At 46.0% G+C, this 7,780-nt stretch overlaps 1 pseudogene; it reads right to left on the reverse strand.

Annotated features, from left to right (window-relative positions):
- Nucleotides 1-3,601: 3,601 nt before the first annotated feature.
- On the reverse strand, nucleotides 3,602-4,563 carry LOC100767822 (annotated as a pseudogene).
- Between the last annotated feature and the right edge of the window lie 3,217 nt (nucleotides 4,564-7,780).

Consider the following 7,780-nt stretch of genomic DNA (forward strand, 5'->3'; position numbering starts at 1 on the left):
CTTTAGCCTGGTGTCTGTAAGGACCATCCGGGGGGCTCTGTGAGGCCCATTCTTTTTCTCCTCTCTACTTAGAATAGTGAGTTAGTTCAAGGTGGACTTAGCAGCAGGGTGTGTGTGTGTGTGTATGTGTGTGTGTGTGGTGAGGGAATGTGCATATGTTTGTCTATACTTAATGCACGTGGAGGCCAGAGCTGGATAGAGATACCCTTCGCTATCAACCTCTACTTTTGGCTTTGAGACAAGGTGTCTCACTAAACTCGAAGCTTCACCTGTCTGGCAAAGTTGATAGCCAAAGCTCCTGGAATCTGCCTGTCTTGTCCCACAAGGCTGGGGTTATAGACTTACACAGCCAACCCCCCCCCCTTTCAACTATACCTCCGTGGATGGGATCAAATAATACCATCACCACACATACACACACACACACACACACACACACACACACACACACACACACACACACACACACACACACACACCCCTCTATGGAGTCTGTCAGTGGGCCAGGGCTTGCTTAGGAGAAGCATGTGACAGCTACAAAGGAACTGAATGAAGGTGTTGCTTTAAGTTTGTTGAACACACAATCTACCTAGCTCACTCACTTCCTGTCAGAGAACCTGCTCCTGAGTGCCCATTTTATGCTATAGACTTGATCTCAGAAACAACCCTACTGCTTTTATTAGATAAATTTGGTTTTATATTAAAATAGCTCATCTCCACAAACAAGAGCATATAGGAAGTGTCCCTATATAAGAGGGTAACCAAGTATGGCAATCTGCCCAGGATTGTCCCAATTTTAGCTCTGAAGGCTCCACATCTTGGCAAGCCCTTCAGTCTGGGCAAACTGGGGCTGGTGGCTACCCCCCTATAAACAAACCACAAGCGGATTGTGTACACATCTCCTTTAGCAATGGGGCACATGAGAGGCCAACTATTCTACTGCTATTCAACTGCATGTAATACTTAAATATTGAACACTTTTATAGGTCAATTTTTCTCTTGAAGTAAATACTCTATGACAAGTCAGCAACTCTCATCAAGCTAAATGGATGATGAGGACACAGAACCAATAATACTTTGTAAATAAAAAGTATGACTAACAGCAACCAAAACCGCAGCAGCTCAAAACAACGCTGAAGCGTCAACTGGAAGGCAAAAGAACACCCCTCCTGTGTAAAGCACAGTGTAGAATAACCAATTTGGGGAACACAAATTTTCATTTATGAATATCAGAGTTTTCTGGATTATTGGTAAGCAACATTTAATTATGCACAAGGAGAGTCCACAAAGAGAGGGGAGAGAGGCTGTGTGGGGGAGCCGGGTACCTGATCCATCACAGAAGCCACGGGAAATATTTGTTTTCTGGGGTCAGCTAAGTTTATCAGAATGACTCTTATCCAGCAAGAGTGTCAAGGTCAATGCTTTGAAAGTCACTCAGTTAATAAATTAGAAAGCTGAGGCCCAGGGAGTTTGCTTTTACAAAGCTATAGTAGCCATAGGCCCTTAACCACAACCACAAACACCACCCGCAGCTCCCACAGATTTTTTTCCCCCTAGCTGGCCATGGTAGTGCACACCTGTAATCCAAGCACTTAATGGTGGGGCAGGAGAATGAGTTACTACACCAGGTTAGTGTAGGATGCAGAGTGAGACCCCGTCTAAAAACCAAAGCAAATAAATAAATAAATAAATAAATAAATAAATAAATAAATACAGATGTCTGTGTTACTCTAGACCTATGTGAAGTATGTTTAGTCTGTCATGTGTAGTCACCCGTTATTGGTCCTATTATGGTTGACTGTGCCACCCATGCTGAAATTTTAACCTTTGGTACCTGTGAAAATGACTTTATTTCCTTGGGAGATAGAAACTTTCTATGTATGACCAAGTTTGGATGGTCATGAAGTGGGCTCCAATCCAGGGATGATTGCTGTCCTGATAAGTAGTGAGGGAAGAAGAGAGAGCAAGGGGAGAGGTGAAAGGGAGAATGAGTTTGTGCTGCTTCGAGCCACCGGGCTTCTTGTGATACTGTTAAGGTAGCCCCCAGAGTGATTGCCTCCGAGTGGCTCAGGAGGCCACTCGGACATCCCCCTCTCCACTTTCTGCAGCTACCCAGGGACAAAAGGGGCCCGAGGGAGGAAGCCAGCCAGCCCTGCTTTCTTCGGTGTCTCTCCAGTTCCTGCCAGAGCAGAATCAGACACTCTTGGGACCCCTTCCCCTGGGAAAGCTTCCAGCTCTGTACCTGAGCTGGGCTTCAGGTGTGGGGAGCCTGCGTGTCAACCCTCCTTCTCCAGGGATGCTGTGAGGATGGGGGACTGTTCCAGCTCAAATGCCTCCAGCAGGACCATTTGGCATTTGCCTTTCCACACACCATTTGGCAAGGCCATGGGTTCAATGAGCCATTCTGCCCTTCCTCATTCTAGAACAAAAGCACAGTGCTCGTCATGTGGCGGCAAAGGATTGGCCTCTGCAGAACTGGGCAGGCTGCAAATCACCTTGCTTCTCCCTCCAACACCTTCTTACAGATCTGGCAGAGGAATTCACTTGGTTGGATTACCGAGCATTCTGTCTTCCGGAAGAGGAAGAAGGCACTGCAATGGGGCAGGATGGTGTTGGCCCATACAAGCCCATGCTCATTAACGTCCGCCAGCAATAGAGTATGTTCCCAGTTTTATTTTTAAAATGTGCTGACACGTCTGTCTGCATAATAAAATGTCTGAAAAGAAAATACAAAATGTTATCTATCCAAGGCAGAATTGCAAATGTCATTTCCTTTATGTTTATGTATCTCTTTGCTAATATTGCCACAATAAACAAAAATAAATGATGGAATAAAAACTAACAAAAATTGTCCCTGGTTACAGCTCTTGAGCACAAATGTTATTAATAATTTGATGCTTAGTAGATGTTCATAGAGAAAGCCTTACCCATGTTTAGCAGAGATATTCACTGCCCTTCCTCGGGGAGAAATAGAGACTTTTCCTCAGTGAAGCACTGGTGTGGTCTAGCCTTGGACATCCTGTGTTTACATTATCATACTTTTCTTACCTTCATAGAAAGCATTCCCCCATGTATTTGTAAACACTTCCAGTCACAATAATTGTGACATTTAATGGGAGTATAACACTCCACCACGCACCAAGCTATTACTTAAACGGCCCCTAGAATGAGAAATTTTACATTTGAATTTTTAACATTAGAATTTTTATGTTTTACTTCTAGAATCAAAATCCAGAGCTCTGAGCAATTTACAAGTTGTGTGATTTCTTTTTATGCCATTTGGGTTAGTTTGATTAATAAGCAATCATTTATTTTGTAACGTGCATAAGTCTGCACTTAGGTTACCATGGTATTCTCTCCCATTCTTTAAATTGCAAATTTTCTTTTTCGGGGGGTTGGCTCTCTTTTTAAAGCAATAAGTGAAAGCATTTCTTTTAAAAGGCACACGTTCCTTAAATAGACAGGAAAGTTACCCACCTGCCTACTCCCGTCCTTGGGGAGCATTGGCACCCTAGAAGCATTCAGCAAAGCAAACCCTCAGCCTCCTCATCCGCCTTCCCTCTTCCCCAGAAGCTGGAAGGAGGGCAGCACTTCTCACAGCTCATTTGATCTCCTGGTCTTTCAAGGCTGACTCCAAGCTCTTCACATCCCAGATGCTCTTGCCACCATCCATGACTATAGGGCGGAACTTGGAGCAATTGCGCTTGCCCCCACTGATTTTGGCGGATGCTGTTCTAGGCAGATGCCAATGGCTGCACTGCCCTCAGAGCTAGCCTTCTAGTCGAGGTTCTGGAAGCTCTCACAGGCTGTCGGGCCACATTGGGAGCTCTGCTTGAGCACATCCAGCCGACCACCGAAGCTCCACATCCGCACAGCACTGTCACAGGCAAACAGCACCAGGAAGCAGCCATGGCCAGCTGCTACTGAACTATTTGAGTGGCAAGATTTCAGAGGCCAGGGTTGTGATGGCCATCTTCTTGTCAGCATCTACCAGGCACAGGGCACCAAGAAGCAGGTGCCATGTAACCAGCCAAGACTACTCCTGGACTGTAACATCAGCTCCCCAAAGGGCATCTTAGAGTCCCTACGGTGTAGGGGACTGCCTCTCCTCCACCTCCTTGACATTGGCAGAGAAGATCCTGCGCTTGAAGTCACAGGAGCCAGCAGCCAGGAACACATTGTTGGGTGCCAGACGAGGCTGAGGACAGTGGAGCGGGTGGATTTCTTGATGAGCTTGTGCACCTACCTGTCATTCTCCTGCTCAAAATAACAGATGGAGATGGCACGAAAGCCACCGTCCATGCCAGGGCACACAGCCGGCAGCCTGGTTGGTTGGCCCTTCAGTGTCCACACATAGGCACTGTGGTCTGTGGCACAGGTCACAACTCAGTTCCTCCCAGGGTCCAGTCCATACCTGTCACCTGCCCATTGTGCCCCCTAAGCTCACGAACCTTGTTCCACTTGGCACCTCGTGGCTGTTGGTGGGCAGGTGGTGATCTCTGTATGCTCCTTGTTCCAGGCATGGCAGCTGATGGGCTCCACCAGAAAGCTGTGATAGGGCATAGTCAGTTGTCTCCTCAGGGCACCCAGGCCTCGGACCTTGAACAGTCGATGTGCCAAACTGTTTCCGAGCATAAGTTTTCTTTAAATCATGGTTTCTGTATCCTCAGAAACAATTTGATTTGTCCTCATGAAATGGCGACATCTTTTCTGCTCAAGCAGGAGGGGTTTGAATATTCCCATAATTTTAGTACATTTGTTGGGGACAGGGAACACGTGTCACTTTCCTGTCCCTGTCCCTGTCCCTCCTGGTGATGCTCACAGGACTGGAAATCAGCTGGACTCACAGCTGGACATTTCGCCATTGTTTGATCTCAGACCTTCTTTGCCCAGGCTGCTCATCTGTGGTCAGGGGTTCTTGTTTTTCAATCTGCTCCCAACTTTGTCATTTTGCAAGTGCTTTTGAATATCAGTTGATATTGATACCTTCTTCTACCAGCTTTCTAATTCCCTAAAATCCAGCGCTATTTTTAACTTGAGTCCTTCCCATCCCTGACCCATTGGGCATCTGCACCTTCTGCAAGGAGAATCTGCGGCATTTGCCACAGATGCCTCGCTCTTGCTTGTGGCCAATATCAGCAAATGATCTCAGTGCTCCTTCTGGCAAAGGGCCCAGCATCATTTGGTGCTGGTGCCTAAAACCGAGAACTGTGTATTGCTGAGCTCGATGGCTTCCCATCTCTTCTAACTCAGATATTCTGTGCATCTTTGTCCAAATCATCCCATTTTCATCTTTTTAATTGAAAATCTGAATTGTGTCTGATTGCAAGCAAAACTGAAGAAACCTTTACAATCCCTCAGAGAAAACTCTTGGCATAAGGACATAAGCATCCCTATGATGGCCAGCGTAGGTCAGAAGCAGCTTGCAGCGTGGGGTGCAATAACCAGTGTCACACAGGTGATGAATCCTAACCAGATGCTGATGAGACTTTTCCCTAACCACAAAGGGCTAAGGATCTTCACCAGGCCTTGGTGAGGAGGAATTGGAAATTAATATCAGAATCCCACTGTGTGTTTGTGGCTCAATGATATATAATTATGTCAGGTTTGCTGTAAACTGTGTAAAATTCTCACCCCATAAATTAGGTTCAGTTTCAGACAAGTTTGCTGTTGCCTTTAGAAGCCCTGTAGCAAAAGCTTCATTGGATGTCATTCTAATTAAAATCTTTACTAGAAGTTCCCCTAAGTAACTTAGGAAAATAAGATTCTTGCTTCAAAAGTGAAGGGGCAGGTGAAATAAAACCCTTCCCAGAATGAGGCCTTAATAATCCTTGGACTTGATCAGGGAGGGGCTTTACATATTGTGGCAGCATCATGCGGCTGTTCCACACAGCTGCTCATTCTTGGACAAGTAGTGACTGAGAGACTGCAATGCACCGCTCCAGGTGCCAGGAATATAGCAGAAAATAAAGTCTATGATCTGAAGATGACTCCTAGACACAAGAGGGACCAGGGCCTCCAAAAGAGTGCCTGGAACAGTTGCTACAAGATGTGGATGAGGAGACCATGAGAAATCAGCAAGAAGACTGATTAAGACCACACCTTGTCATTGATTGTCATGTAATTCAATCTTGTTTGTAATTCAAATAAAAAAAAGTAAAAAAAAAAAAAAACCACACCTGTATTGCTACAAATCAGTCTCTGGCCCCTGAATTAAACATTTAAAGAGACAGGAAGCCTGATCTTCCTCTCTTAGGGTATGCATAGTGGAAATAGTGAAGATGCAAGAGGACTCCGAGGGTCTTGACATTGGGATGTTAGGGGGGAGTGCCCTGTGGTGTGTGCAGATGGCTTGAAGTGGGTCATGTGAGCAAGGACAGGAACTCACCATCTCCAGAATTAATGGGCAATAGAGTTATTAGGAAGTGATGCCTGAAACACTCATCTTGAAACACAGCTGCAATGAAGGTCAGCCAGCCAATGAGGTGCAGGTGCCAAAGGAGGCAGTGGCATTTTACCAGGCTCCACCCTGTGAGCTGCCAACTCCAGGCAGGGGGTCTGGAGGTGGCCCAGCTCTATGAGTGTTCTGCCTTTAGAAGCTTAATTGCCAGGGAGGGCTGAACATTTGGAACCTTAGTAAAGGAGACAGAGCTCAGATGTGACTATGCAGAGGCTTTTAAATTACTGGCTAAATTCATAGCTATGCCCACAGGCCATTCAGTCTTGGGGTGTGTGAAAGGGTGTAAAGGAGCTTCAATTCTTCCTGGGGAATCTAAACGGAGAGCAAACAAAAAGTTCTGATGACAGCAAAACCCTGGAGACCAACCCTTAGCCTCTGAAAGCTCCACTTTTGTCACCGAGGTTTGATGGTAACTGTCTTCTTATCCCACTCCAGCAGCCTGGGCTCCCTGGATGACAATGAAATTTACAACAATGATTCCTATAGATCTCAATATATGTGCTGGTAACAATTGTCATTTCATGTAATAAAACAACATCTAAGTGGAGGTTATTATCTACCTTCCTGTTACCAGACTTGGGAGTCACAGCCAATGTCCTGACAAGCCAGGTTCAGCTACCCATATGCAATAAGACATTGGAAAAAAACAAATTAACAGTGAAAAGCAGAAAATGGAGATTTTTTTCAGTGTTACCACAGGCAGAAGGACAAAGGGATCCATTGATGCCTCCAATCTCTGGGACCCTGACATGAGGGCAGGGTTTAAACAGAAAGCAAATATAATACATAACCCAGCAGTTCAGCAGGGTGTGGTCCTCAGCCCACCATTGTCTCAGCTCCAAGTCTCCCCTACAAGGTCTGAAACCAGGAGGCCACAACCTGGAAAGGTCCGATAGAGCTGTCATTTCAGTGCTCAGCTCCTACTCTCCTCCTCTTTCAATAGCATTTGAGGAGTTGGAGCTCTCTCTTCCATTGGTGTAGCCTAGTGCTCTTCTCCAACCATACTGAAGATGGCTATGAGAAGGTGGGGGTCTGGGGGTGACTCACCTGGAGTGGTTGTAAGCAGTCATTCAAGGATCATCCAAAGCCATTCCTGGTCAAAGTGAAGTCTCCCAGAACTATGGCAGGGTATCTGGAGTGGCCTAAAGCAAAGCTTTCCAAAACAAAGCTATGGTTGGAGAGGAGGCAAAGGTCTTTGTGGTGGATCCCGGGCTCTTCCTGGAGGCATTGGCTAGACTGCCATCTCCTCTATCAGTCAGGAGATGTGTTGTGATGATAGCAAGCACTCTCTTTGAAAATGGTGAAGTTGTAATTTTCACC

Source organism: Cricetulus griseus, chromosome 3 (assembly GCF_003668045.3).
Source record: "Cricetulus griseus strain 17A/GY chromosome 3, alternate assembly CriGri-PICRH-1.0, whole genome shotgun sequence".
NCBI classification, from domain to species: Eukaryota; Metazoa; Chordata; class Mammalia; order Rodentia; family Cricetidae; genus Cricetulus; species Cricetulus griseus.